Below are 14985 nucleotides of genomic sequence, written 5' to 3'. Positions count from 1 at the left end.
GTCAATGTTGACGTTGTGTTCAATCTATGTCATCCATCCTGTTTATCTTAGTATAAAACCCGGCTGAGGTTGTGGTGGTAATTTAAAATCGTGATTCCAGATAATTCTTGATCTTCTTTTTATGACATCAATATTTCCAGGCCTAATCCAAACAAAGTTAAAACAGACAAACATTAATTGTAAACAAAAAGCTACCATTAAGAATTAAACATGTAAACATTGTTATTTTTCTAATCTTTTCTTGAAAAGTGGAGCAGAAAAATAATTTGCATTTATCCTTTTTTATTAAGACTCGTGTACAGAGCCTCGATTTGTACTGTGGTTTAATTAATTTTGGTTAAAACTGTGGTCTAATTATCTCTACTAATCTTACTTATTTCCTATAATCAATGACAAAATAAGAGTAAATAAAATAGCCTCATAGTTCCATAGTTTATATTTAACCAGCTGTTAGTTAAAACAAATTATATTGCTCTAAAACAAATCGAAGATTACAAAGATTGCTTTAAAAAATAATTTGAACATCCTAGTCTTTTACTATGTATATTTAATTAATCTGTCATCGTCTTACAGAAGAATTGAACGTGTCAATGATTCGCATTACACATAGTATAAATGAGTCAACCCTAAGTATGTCTTTACATTTTTATCCAAATGCTGAATTTGTGACACAAAAGCTGAATGTTTACAGCTGTTATGTTAAGCAAATTATTTTATGCCAAAAGCTAGTTTAGAATCTTAGCGTCGGCTGCTAGACTTTTAAAAAATTAAAACCTTATTTCTAAAAAACTGGGGCCCTAAAGTAAAATTATGGCTTCGACATTCCCTAGTTCTCAAAATTATCTTTCTTTCAACACAAAAATCACGAAAATCCGTCGAGTGGTTGAATCAGAATCGTGAAATAAAAAAACACTGTTTCGTTTTAATATTATAGATGTAACGTTGAATTTTAGAGTACGGTGTTGTATTTAGTGATGGGTGGATCCAAGAAAATGTCGGTACCGGATCCGGATCCAGATACACACTGTCATAAGGGCGGGTTAAAAAAACGTAATTAACAGAATGCCAATTTAAATCATACTGTTTAAAATTAAATTGGTAATATTTAAAGGTATATATCTTATATATAGAGTAATCTCCAGTTGAGCTCATAATCCCTCATTTTTTGGGGACACTAAAACTTTCCAAAATCTTAAAATGAATCTATGTGCTAAGTTTGCACCACCAAAAGGGTATCTGTGTATATTTTACTATAGTTCGATCTTGAGTATGCTATATCGTGGTTTGTGCATGCAGCATCCAATTTATTTATGCCTGGATCACCTCTTGTTAATCTCTTCCTTAAATTCGTTTCAGGCCCACAGTACTGATAGCCGAGTAAGTAAAGTTCTACAGGTGAAATACCCTGTGTCTGTGTACAAGAAGACAATTCTGTGTTCTAACATATTAAATGGGGGAATCTTGACTTTTTATTTACCCTGTATGTACACAGAAAATCTTGTACACAGACACAGGGTATTTTACCTGTAGAATTTCACATACCCGGCTATCAGTAGGCCGGGAGTGTTGCACGACGTCCAAGTGCCACGACGTCCAATAATATTTTTTCAGTGCCACGACGTCCAAAACATAATTTTTGAGTTGTTGCACGACGTCCAAGTGCCACGACGTCCAAAAGTACAGTAACTGCCAAAAATATAGTCTTTCTACAAGCTTTGGACGTCGTGGCACTTGGACGTCGTGAAACAGCGCACTATAGAATTGTAAAAAAGTAACATTTGCACGACATCCAAAGTCGCTGCCAGTTGCACGACGTCCAAGTGCCACGACGTCCAATCAATATTTGACTGTTGCACGACGTCCAAATGCCACGACGTCCAAAGTGCCTGCACACTGTGAACACTGTTTGCCGACCTCCGTGCATACAGTTCGCATTGCAATTATTGAAGGCAACTAGGCCTTGTCAACTGTTTGAAAGTTGTCAACCGCTTCGTCTTCGATTAGTGTTTAAATTATTCAATATCCAATGGTTCTAATTGAACTAATTATTGCATTAGCTTAAATTTTTTATATGTAAAATAAATACTATGTCACCGTAAAATGTAATGATGCAGTATTTCTGTTGTTATGATTGCATAATTGATTTATACAAAATAGAGCTATGTCATAGAAACGAAATAAATAAATGACTACACTATTCACTATATTGTATGATTAATACAATAAATTAATCACTAGCCCAAAAGTAAATATGGTTGGTTTAATGTGAGTAGTGGTAGCATAATTCTAAGTACTGCAGTAGAATAGAATCGTCATACTATATCAATTGGTAGCAAATTTACTCGTAAGATAAAATGTATGCACAGTTTAATAACAGCTGCAAGACTTCCCATAAGTACCGGTATCATTGAAATTGTATAACTTCCATTGAACAGAAATGAGATAAGTAGATATTGATACACAAATATATGAATTTTCATACACTTATAATATGACGAATTCAAAAAAGGTTTATCCGTCAAATGTGCTAAATATTATGTGAACTATTATCACTTATCAACTTTTTAAGCTATAATGGTGTTACTATAGTGGTTAAAAATGTTTCCTGTGAAACATGTATTTTTTAAACTAAAAGAAGGTTTTCTTTTAGTACAAACCTTGCTCTATTAGTGCATACGAAAAATAATTTCACTATTTTACGAGATCAATGTTTGACAACAAATGGTTGAAGCAGATATTCAGAGAGTGTCTCCAGCTGATGCAGTAATAAAAACGTATTTTAGCCATAGCACAGACAATATATAATAACTATGATAGTGGTTTAAATACCTTATTCATGCAATCCAATTGTTGTCTCCACAACTAGTTTCAACCTGCTAGGAGGTCATCATCAGGTGAGTACAAGGATGAATTACTTCATATGAAGGTCGTCAGTAACAGTTTTTTTTTTTTACATTTACACAAACACACGACGAATAATAAACACATAGTGCGCACACATATACGGCCGATAAAAACATTGAACTCGACAATATGTGTGCGTGTTGCTAAAAACCTCCTCCCCTTGACAAAAACATTATCGGCCGTATATGTGTGCGCACTATGTGTTTATTATTCGTCGTGTGTTTGTGTAAATGTAAAAAAAAAAACTGTTACTGACGACCTTCATATGAAGTAATTCATCCTTGTACTCACCTGATGATGACCTCCTAGCAGGTTGAAACTAGTTGTGGAGACAACAATTGGATTGCATGAATAAGGTATTTAAACTACTATCATAGTTATTATTCGCAATCCGGAGGCTACCCACACCATAAATATATAATACTATAATAGTAATCTATCTATCTATCTATCTATCTATACTATTATAAGGAAGAGGTGGTGTCTGTGTGTATGTGTGTATGTGTGTCTGTGTGTTTGTATGAGATAATCTCAAAAAGTACTGAACCGACTGGGCTCAAATTGCACGCAAATGAAGCTACAGCTCCGAGGATACATATTATACAACTATTCCCTCTTCGTTATTGTCCTAGGGCTCTGCCCCGTGGGCTTTCAAAAATTTGAGGTGAGAGATTTTAGAAATATTGATTGATGGTATCCAAGGTAACAAGAGCAAACCTACAAAATTTAAAAATTTAAACAACCAGAGCTAACTGTCAAATGAATTTTGATTTCACAATTCCACATAGCTGGTTCAAACATCCTTATATATAATACGTGAAGGCGATTTCTAAGAAACACTACTCCTCCGTTAATAATGGACGGATTTTTACAAACGACGTGTCAAAATAAAGTATTTTTTGTGTAGACGCCCCCTTTCACCAATTCCCGTAATAAAAATCCTCGGGCTTTGCCCCACAGGCCATCAAAGTGGGATTTTCTCCCATAAGATTAACATGGGGGAATTTAAATATTTAATAGGAAACTTTGTCCCCACTAATTTGGGAGAACGGTTGGGCATAGAATCTTGGTAGAGGTGTCCAAAGAAAGGTCTTGGTCTGTACATGAGTTATCAAAAGAAAAACTACGCAAAATCCCTTAGGGCTCTGCCCCAGAAGCTTTTAAAGATCCCTCCACAGAGTTGTTTACATTTTGGCCATGTGAATAATACTTTTTAATAAAACAGCTGTTCATTTTTAAAGGGGTATTTCACATAATATTTATTGAGAGTTACTGAATTGAACCTAATAAGTATTTGCAATGTTATTTTCTGATTTTAAAATTAATTTTCCTCTTTGTCATGTCATGTTTTGCCATTACGAAATCAGTCGAAAATCCTTTTATCACAGCAATTCTTAAATTATTTCTTATTGAACTATCTTATATCTATTGTACGGGTTGGTGTCTGCCTTTTTCACCACTTTTGCCTACATTTTATCATATTATCCTACACATATCAAATATTTATGTAGAAATATATGCTCTTATCAAGTCTAATAAAACCCAAACATAGAAACCTTGCCTAAAATGGTACCCATCTTGACAAATTATTTGCACCTGCCTATATTACGGACTTTGGCGCACTGGGTTGGTAACTGGCTGTAAACTATTGTACAAAGAGAAAGTACTATTTAAGCAGCTACTATCATGACAGAAAGGTCATATTCCTTTTAAATTAGATCACATAATCCTTTATAAGATACGTTGATTACCAACATGTAAACGTCAATATATACGTAACAGCCAATTTACAGTATTTTTGCTTTTTCGAAATGTCCCATTGCTATTTCATTTGCATTATTTGTTGCCAATGAAGCCGCCAAGACCATATAAATGAGGAGGCCCCTAACAGTTCAAGAATAAAAGCCAAGTTCACTTCAAGTATTCCACTACACCTAATTCCGTAGAGAGATTATTTTGACAACTTTATGTTATTGATAAGGCTGAGACAACTAACTGACATCCCCCATGTCAAGGAATTCCAGCTTTAATAAAAAGCACGGGAATAAAAGCAATGAATTAATGGTAGGTTTTATGTTGTTGTAAAATGTTGTTTTATGTTGTTTTGGTTTCAACATCTAACCCCACAATCAATTTCTCAAAACTATGCTAGAGGGTTCATTCATTGACACAGAAGTACGATATGAACTGACGCGACGTGACGAAGTAAAAATCAAACTTACTAACGGATATACCTTCCTTTGAAGTTAGAAGATGTCTTTCCAAAAAATATTTTCTTTTAAAATAAAATCATATTACACTGATGAAATCACAGAAGTGTTTAACTACAAAAGACCCACCAATACGATTTTAATACTATTTAAAGGTTCTTCCAAAGGAAGAGATATCATATAACATACTAATAATAACTCCGATGAGTCCGATGACGTACTGTATGGGAAATATTTTAATCCTTGAATGATCAACCAAATTTGGCAACTAACGTAATTAAAATCATTATTGTTTTTACACTTATTACCCTTTAAACAATCCTAAATGCTCAAAATATGTATATTTCACCCAATTTATCGCAGTTAGATGAATTAACGTAGGCCTTAAAGGAACTGTCGATTTCGACGGGTTTCACCTAGTATTAAATAATGCACGAATATTAGAACAGAGAGGGTAAGGATTATAAATTTAAAATAATGTTGTTACTAGCCCGAATGTAAACATTATTTTACATTACTTAAATGTAGCTGTCAAACCATATGTTAATGTAATTTCATTAGTATATGATTCTGTCAGTTACTTCATTTGTTTATGTTTATGATCTATTATACCTACTGAGTCTGTTCTATTTTTGTGAAATGCTGTAATAAAATTTTACTGGGAATAATTCGTTTTAAAAGAAATCATTCATCATGGATATAGGAAATAATTAAGATTCTATAATCATTGCCCTATCAACCTAGGCCCTTTTCCTGAGTGTTATGAGGTTTATGTTTTGATTTATTTTTGTGTAAACCGTAATACAGTATAATCCCCCTGCCACAGCAAATCTGTAAACTGAATTTCCATTTGCTTGATTATATAATTTCACTAAAATATGTTAGAAAATTACCCTATTTTCCATATTTATTTATATTTTCCTATTTTTTTCTATTTGTCGGTTGGAACTATTGTGATAGCTTTTTGTTTACAGTGCAAACCATGGATTTATGGATGTATGGATGGATGGATGGATGTTTGTGACAATCAAACGCGAAAAATACTAAACCGACAAGGTTGAAATTTGGTATGATGATACATGACATCCCCGATTAACATATTCTTACCTCAAAAATTCTTTCAGTCTCCGCCCCGGTGGCTCTGGCTCTGCACTTTCTCATGTTAACCTTAAGAGTATTCATATTTAAAGAAATTAAAGAATTTTGTCAGCCGTTTCAACTGTACAAGTTGGTTCTATGATATTAAACAGCATTAAAAAGTTATAAAGCTTGCCAAACAGGGTGCAGCACTATTATGTTGTTTGTTTGCATTACAGCTAATTTGAACCAACTAGCAAAAAAAAAGTTGTGGTACACAATGAGAACATTACTCTTTCCATGGTTTAGGTGCAGTAGTAGGACATCAGGACTATGGTAGATGTGTGCTACACTATAGGATACCGTATAAATTAAAAGACCATTTTTTTAAATCGTGTCCTCTCCCATAACTGCAATAAGCATTTATACTTATATGCCAACCCCGTACGAAGGACGGGTACTCTGCTAGTAACACAATAATACAAATACAGTATAGCCTACTAATACAATAATACTGTAGGTTTCCGTAGTCTGTGGCCATAGGTTCGTCTGAACTGTCAATCAATTCTGAGAAATTCACAGTTGTAAATTCTTACTAGTCTTTTTCTAAGTTCACGTTGCACTCGCAATTAGTTCGGATGTTTTATCTAGGAAAGCAGGTATGCCCTAATTCATAGCATTTGTAGGTTAAGTATAATAATGACAAACATGCTTATCGCAGGTTTGTAGGTATACTTGTTCAAGAATATGCCGTGGTAGGTTTTGTTTATAAATTTTATTTTTTAATTCTTGTCTAATGACGATATTGATTTGTATTTGTGCGAAAATGTTAATTTATTTGTCAAGGGCATGAGCGGCCCTCTAGCCTATGTATGTTATAGTCCAGGAGCTGAGGGGGTTTGAGCATGCATGAAAGTAGTACGCAATGTTATTGCTGATTATTGTAATATGGACTGTGGTGATCAAAATTACGTATGTCGCCTATTTCAAAAGTGGTCGATAAGGTGGGGGGGGGGCAAACATGGCGGTTTGCGCTATGCGTTAAAACGCTGATAGTTCGAAAACGGTAAAAGATAGAACATCGGTTAAAACGTCGTTGGAATTCTAAAAATGTGGACAACAATAATGGTTATTGGGTCCGAGGTCGTATCTCTATAAATAAACAAGTTATTGTATAAAATATGTAAAAATGGACTTTTCGTGTAGTTTTTTAACCGAAAGTAGAATTAATTTGTGAGTGTCGCAAAGAAGTAATATCAAATATCTTTGCTGATAGTTGTAATATGGACTGTGGTGATAAAAAATACGCATGTCGCCTACTTTTCAGGTGGTCGAGAACTTGGGGGGGAGGGGGGCAAAGATGGCGGAACGCGATATGCATCGAGACGACTGTAGCTCGAGAACGGTACGAGATAGGACATCGGTTAAAACGTAGTTTTAATCCAAAAAATATTACCAATAGAAAAGGTCGTTGGGTAAAAAGTTGTATCTTTTAACTAATAAAAAAGTTATAACAATAATAAGTTTAACAAAATCTACATCGTACAGCTATTTTTTTCGAAAATCGTATGGATTGTTGATAAATAATAGTGTAATTCCTTAATTACTCGGCTATATATTAACTAGATGCATTTTCTTATAAGAAAAAAATATATTATTACGAATACATTTGGTTTAAAATGTAAAACACGGCCTCCAAACGCCTTGGGGTTCGTCCGATAGGTTGCGTCATAATTGCTGCGCAGTGCTGCTGATATCGGCACAACTGTTAATAAGAACTGAATAACTGGCATAACTGAATAAGAATCTGTTACATAATCATATTATAATAACCTACAACTTTATAATAATTAAAATTGGATTTGTAGTGTAGTCTGTATTATGCATTTGATTGCGGCGAAACCCCAAGTATTATATGTAGTTTCTGAAGGTCTAAATCTCGGAAGGTCTAATCAGACCTTCGACACACATTTATTTTGCAGTTTGTACTTGATGCTGAGGATTCCATGAATCCTGTACAAAATTTAAAAAATGTTTCATTCAAACTACAAGTCTATTACTTTTCCGAGAACCAGCCTTTATCAGGACTTCCGCTCCCACGCTAGTTGGCAACATCAACTGTGCTATATGAAAACAATAAATCTTAAGTAAATATACTGTAATGTTGAATTTTGAGGTTGTGGTGTTCCTTCGTAAACACATTCAATTATAATCTAGGAATATGTAAATTTATTGTTATACGTTAACTTTGATATAACAATATATTGTTAATATATTGATATTCGATTTGCTACAGTACTATTAAAACCTATAACATTTTCAATTCATGTGCGTTGTATTTTAGAGTTGGGGAAACAAAAGAACCATGTGTACAACTAATTTATAGGATACTAGCTGTAACCCACGGGCTTTGCCCCGTTTAACTTCTTAATTTTCAAGATTATCTCGTTCGCATGGCTCAATCACGTCCTTGTTGAAGTTTGTTCGCTACGCTCACTCACCTTTAGGTTGGAGCTCGTTCGCTACGCTCACTCACCTTTAGGTTGGAGCTCGTTCGCTGCGCTCACTTGCCTTCAGTTTAGCTCGTTCGCTGCGCTCACTTGCCTTCAGTTTACGTTCGCTTCGCTAACTCGCCTCCAGGTTGAAGTTCGTTCGCTACGCTCACTCACCTTTTGGTTGCAAATTAGCTGTTGTCATAAATGTAAAAGAAATAATAGTGCTGCACCCTGTTGGTAATCCTTGTAACTTTAATGCTATTGAACATCATAGAACAGGACCAACTTGTTTAATTGAAACAGCTGTTAAGATTCAATAATTCCATTTCTCATTAGGTTAACATGGGAAACTCCAGAGCCACTGGGGCGGAGCCCGAAAGGATTTTTGAAATAAGAATATGCCTATATGTTAATCGGGAATGTCAGCTATCATCATGCCAAATTTCAGCCCAATCCGACCAGTATTTTTCGCGTTCACTTGTCACAAACATACATCCATACATCCATATATCCATACATCCAAACTTTCTCATTTATAATATTAGTAGGATTCTCATTGGTTGCAATTTAATAAGTGGTGTAGCAAAACACAAACACAAAATTTATTGAAATAAAATTAAGTCAATGTTAAGTGAATATCAATCATTTTAGCCTCTGGATTGCTTATATATTAATTGATATTATAAGGCCTTACCTTAGCAATCCTGTTAAACAGGATTGCTAAGGTAAGGCCTTATAATATCAATTAAGTGAATACTATTAACTAGTGGCTTGTAGGGACATAAGTCCCTAAAAAGCTCAAATGTAAAACAACATATTGCAATTCCGGTACTGTATTTAAACAAACTCAGAATAACATTATCTATGTGTCAGAATAGGCATCCCTACACCATATCTTTTGTGTAAAAACCAGTTTGTTGTTCTTCTTTGTTTGCTTTTGTTGATGTCATTTTCAATAAATAATTTGAATCACTCCAGTGGTTTAACATGAAAAGGCAGCAAACATATCATTGTTTGTGAATAAATACTGGTTTACTAAGGTAGCTTTGGTCTTGTGGTTAATGAGGATAAACAAAAGCTTCCCTGTTTGGAATTTTAAAAATTAATTGGAGGTTCGCCTTCAGATGAATTGAAGACGCCTGCAATTTCATCTGAAGTAGGCTTATTATACCTACGACGATCCATATTCTGTCTACAAACCTAAGTTCTAATTCACTGTCACCTTGTACAACCATTTCTTTTGAAGCTCTTTTGTAAATTTGTGCAAATGGATTTTCTAATAGAATTTCAGCTAGTTTTGACAATATTTCAGGTTTTAAGTCACTATTTTCTCGACGCCTTTGACGAATTTCTGTTGCTGTTGATGTGTCAATAATGTACAATTGGCCATACACGGGGTCTTCATCATGTTGAGGCAGCAAATCTGAGATTGAACGATAAATCTGTCCTTGAATTTTGAAACAGTATGGTCCTTTTCCTGGAATATCTTTCTTACTGGCTGAAAAATAAGCAAAAGCCACCACACTGTTGTATTGCCGAATGAATTTGTACAGTTGTGGGCTCTCTTCAAACAAATTTTTAAGTTCTACATTAGTTTTTGGCTGAGGAAGGATAATAAGTCCGTTATGGCAACATGTCATAAAATGATTATTGGTTAGTTCTTTTTTAAAATGAAGAGCACTACATTGAATGTACTCTTGGTCCAGTAATCCTGCATCATGAATATTTACATTTCTCTCGTCTACCATAGGTCTCCTAAAAAGGGGTTATAACATATCTTGATTAAGTTCGTCATTATCTACTCTTGCTCTATCTACGCGCACTGTCATTCCTATGAACAGTTCCCCGCCTTTGTGGTCTACCCCTGGTGTTCATATTAATTACAGTACTTATAATGAAAAGAATGTATCCAGCAGCCTACATACCAAAACATCTTGAATCCCTGGTGATTTTATAAAAGTATGATCGAATATGATTACTCTACGTTGTATATTCACTGCACTAAAAAAATATTTACTTGCGAAGGAATGCAAATACACCATTTTAGAAAACAAAATTCTAAGAATAGCGGTGAATGCTCCCTGGTTTGTTAGAAACAGGCATATACATGAAGAACTAGGAGTGGAGTCTATCTCGGCCTTTATTGAAAAAACCACCTCAAAATTTCTAAAATCTTTAAACGATGTTCCTGGTGCATTAACTTTTCATCTTGGTGAAGCAACTGAGAACAGGAGGCTACGTCGAAGGCTCCCTCAAGATCTATTGGATGAATGAAGCCTAAAGACGATTAAATTATTCTCTAAATTAATTATGTTACAGGGTGTACCAGGTTTGGGCGAACCCACGATGTTATTATAGTTAATTACTTTTTAATTTTGTTAACACTTCTGTGTATAATGTCTACATTGAACCAGAAATAAATGCTGTAAAAAAAAAGAACCAATAACATTTATAGGTTATTTTAGTTGTATATATTAACAGAACCTTAACCTAAAAATGTGTAGAAATATAAAGAAAACAACATCATTTAAAATAAACTTGAACATATGATTTAAAAATAAAAACAAAACAGAAGTTAGATTTAATTTTGACTCTTTGATTATTTATACAGAATATTTATTCTATATCGTTTATTCCTTTAACACGACAATAACGTAAAAGCATGAAAAAATTAAACTTGAGTATATGATTTAAATATAAACAAAGAATGCAGACGTTTTCCCGATTAATCTTCAAGATTTCAGTTTTATTATAGGATACATTTCATAGTTGACTGGCTAAAAGTAAACCAAATGCGTGTATTGATCACTGTTTTCAAGATATAGCACGATCAGCTGTATTGAAGTAAAGAGAAATCAGCAGTAAATGACTTCTAATGCTATTCTTATGGAGAACATTTTACGTTAATATCTAATTTTGAATCAATATTTGGGGAATTTCACTATTTTTCCCGCCGTCACGGGGTCGAGACCTTTAATTTGAGCCCTCTCCCGTCCTTCTACGACTTCCCAGTCGCCCACAATTTTGACGCAAAGAATCGGCTTACGTTACTATATTTAGGTAGAAAAGAAGAAATACGATAAGATAACTATAGATCACCATAACTAAAAATTATGTAAACAAACTTTGTAGTAAACAAAATGAAATTCATAAAAAGTACAGCTGGTATCTATATAAAAGGCTATGAGTACACAGATTTTCAGAAATACAACTAATACAAATCTGTGGCACAGCTGTTTTAATTTCAAAAGATGTAAACAAATTAAACCCCATGTTGTTTTAATGGGAAAAGTTTTATTCTGATGCGAATTTATGGTAAAAAAATAAGAAAAATGAATAGTTTTCCCTCAAAATTCACGTCAAGACCTTTAAAATAAGACCCCTCCCATCCTTCTACGGCCATCCAGTCACTCACAATTTCTTTACAAAAATTTGACTTACGGAATTATATATATAGATAAACATATTTGCGACATAAGAACATTTAATTGAAGCCTAAAAAACAGTTCGAAAAAGGCATTCTATTCTTTATACTAGTAAAAACTAAAATGAGGGTATAAAAAATAGTTTTCAAAGATCATGTTGATCAATGTACATTCATCTAGCCTTGAAAAAAAGTATTTAAAAGCTTACTCCAAACATAATGAAGTTTATCGGTTGTTAACAAAATGTCATCATTTTTCAAACCATGTAAACCTTATAGTTTTCCAACTGTTATCTGTGGCACAGCTGTTTTAATTTCAAAAGATGTAAACAAATTAAACCCCATGTTGTTTTAATGGGAAAAGTTTTATTCTGATGCGAATTTATGGTAAAAAAATAAGAAAAATGAATAGTTTTACCTCAAAATTCACGTCAAGACCTTTAAAATAAGACCCCTCCCATCCTTCTACGGCCATCCAGTCACTCACAATTTCTTTTAAAAAATTTGACTTACGGAATTATATATATAGATAAACATATTTGCGACATAAGAACATTTAATTGAAGCCTAAAAAACAGTTCGAAAAAGGCATTCTATTCTTTATACTAGTAAAAACTAAAATGAGGGTATAAAAAATAGTTTTCAAAGATCATGTTGATCAATGTACATTCATCTAGCCTTGAAAAAAGGTATTTAAAAGCTTACTCCAAACATAATGAAGTTTATCGGTTGTTAACAAAATGTCATCATTTTTCAAACCATGTAAACCTTATAGTTTTCCAACTGTTGCCTTGTTTATTTTTTCTTTTTATGTTTTTTTTTTACATTATGATGTTTCAATTAATGGTACAAATATTCATAGTATATATATTTCTGAACAAGAACATATACCCATGTATATATAACTAATAAAGGTTCCATAAGCATTTTACACGAGAGAACACTGTTCGGCAAGTAGCCGGTCATCGTAACCGGTCATCATGAAGGAGCTTGGACGTCGTGCAACAGCGCTGAGCTATATTGGACGTCGTGCAACAGTCAAATATTTATTGGACGTCGTGGCACTTGGACGTCGTGCAACAGCGCTGAGCTATATTGGACGTCGTGCAACAGTCAAATATTTATTGGACGTCGTGGCACTTGGACGTCGTGCAACTGGCAGCGACTTTGGATGTCGTGCAAATGTTACTTTTTTACAATTCTATAGTGCGCTGTTTCACGACGTCCAAGTGCCACGACGTCCAAAGCTTGTAGAAAGACTATATTTTTGGCAGTTACTGTACTTTTGGACGTCGTGGCACTTGGACGTCGTGCAACAACTCAAAAATTATGTTTTGGACGTCGTGGCACTGAATAAATATTATTGGACGTCGTGGCACTTGGACGTCGTGCAATGCATCCCAGTAGGCCTACTGTGGACCTGGAACAAATTTAAGGAAGAGATAAGCAAGGGGTGATCCAGGCGTAGATAAATTGGATGCTGGATGCAAAAACCACGACATAGCAAACTCAAGATCGTAGGGATGGGTCGAATTCGGATCTTGAATCCACCGAATCTTAAGAAAAGATTGGGAATCAAGAATATTTTTTTTAAGAATAGAATTATGAGGCATATACTGTGACATTGACTAACCATAGAGGTTATTGACGTCGTGATATACAGTACTATGACATTGGCTAACCATAGAGGTTATTAACGTCGTAATATACAGTAATATACAGTGTGACATTGCATAATCATACAGGTTATTGACGTCGTAATATACTGTGACATTGCCTAACCATACAGGTTATTGACGTCGTAATATACAGTACTGTAACATTGACTAACCATAGAGGTTATTTAACTCGTAATATACAGTACTGAGACATTGGCTAACCATATAGGTTATTTAACTCGTAATATACAGTACTGTGACATTGCCTAACCATAGAGGTTATTAACGTCGGCAATATACAGTACTGTAACATTGCCTAACCATACAGGTTATTAACGTCGTAATATACAGTACTGTGAAATTGCCTAACCATAGAGGTTATTAACGTCGGCAATATACAGTACTGTAACATTGCCTAACCATACAGGTTATTAACGTCGTAATATACAGTACTGTAACATTGCCAAACCATAGAGGTTATTAACGTCGTAATATACAGTACTGTGACATTGCCTAACCAGAGGTTATTGACGTCATAACATACAGTACTGTGACATTGCCTCACCATAGAGGTTATTAACGTCGTAATATACAGTACTGTGACATTGCCTAACCATTGAGGTTATTAACGTCGTAATATTCAATACTGTGACATTGCCTTACCATAGAGGTTATTGACGTCGTAATATACAGTACTGTGACATTGCCTAACTATAGAGGTTATTGACGTCGTAATATAGAGTACTGTGACATTGCCTAACTATAGAGGTTATTGACGTCGTAATATACAGTACTGTGACATTGAGTAAAAAATCGGGACAAAATCGGTCTTGTACATGGATACAGACAGCTTTGTGTTACCTAGTAAAAAAAATCGGATCCAGCCAAAGATCCAGAATTTTTTGGATCTGATCGGGTGCCGGTTCCAGCTCGGATCCGACCATCACTTGTATTACATTGTCTGATGATTTCAAAATATGGTAGTCCTGCAAACTTGGCACTTGATAACCAAGATAAATTATGTAGTCTATAAAAAGACAATGTACTTAACTATATTATCAGTTTAATCTTTTGGCTCTATTTCTGATCAATACTCTTGTATTTCTTAAATTTAAAACCATTCCGCTTCCCGGTCTAAACTATGCATAGTTTGTCCAGTATTAAAACAGCTGCATATTCAGAAACTAAAGTGAGCTTTCAAGCTATAAAAATAACAA

The 14985-nt window shown here is 34.2% G+C and overlaps 1 protein-coding gene across 5 annotated transcripts in view; it reads right to left on the bottom strand.

The window, feature by feature from the left end:
• The window catches only part of LOC128994014 (rho GTPase-activating protein 39-like), a 77050-nt gene that overhangs the window by 5762 nt on the left and 56303 nt on the right, over positions 1–14985 (bottom strand). The gene's annotated exons all lie outside the window — the stretch shown is intronic.

The sequence above is a fragment of the Macrosteles quadrilineatus genome, unplaced genomic scaffold (assembly GCF_028750875.1).
Source record: "Macrosteles quadrilineatus isolate MER2022 unplaced genomic scaffold, UCM_ALF_1.0 Scaffold_5__1_contigs__length_97177068, whole genome shotgun sequence".
NCBI lineage: Eukaryota > Metazoa > Arthropoda > Insecta > Hemiptera > Cicadellidae > Macrosteles > Macrosteles quadrilineatus.
Note: the sequence above shows the minus strand (reverse complement) of the source record. Positions and strands in the feature narration are given on the sequence as shown.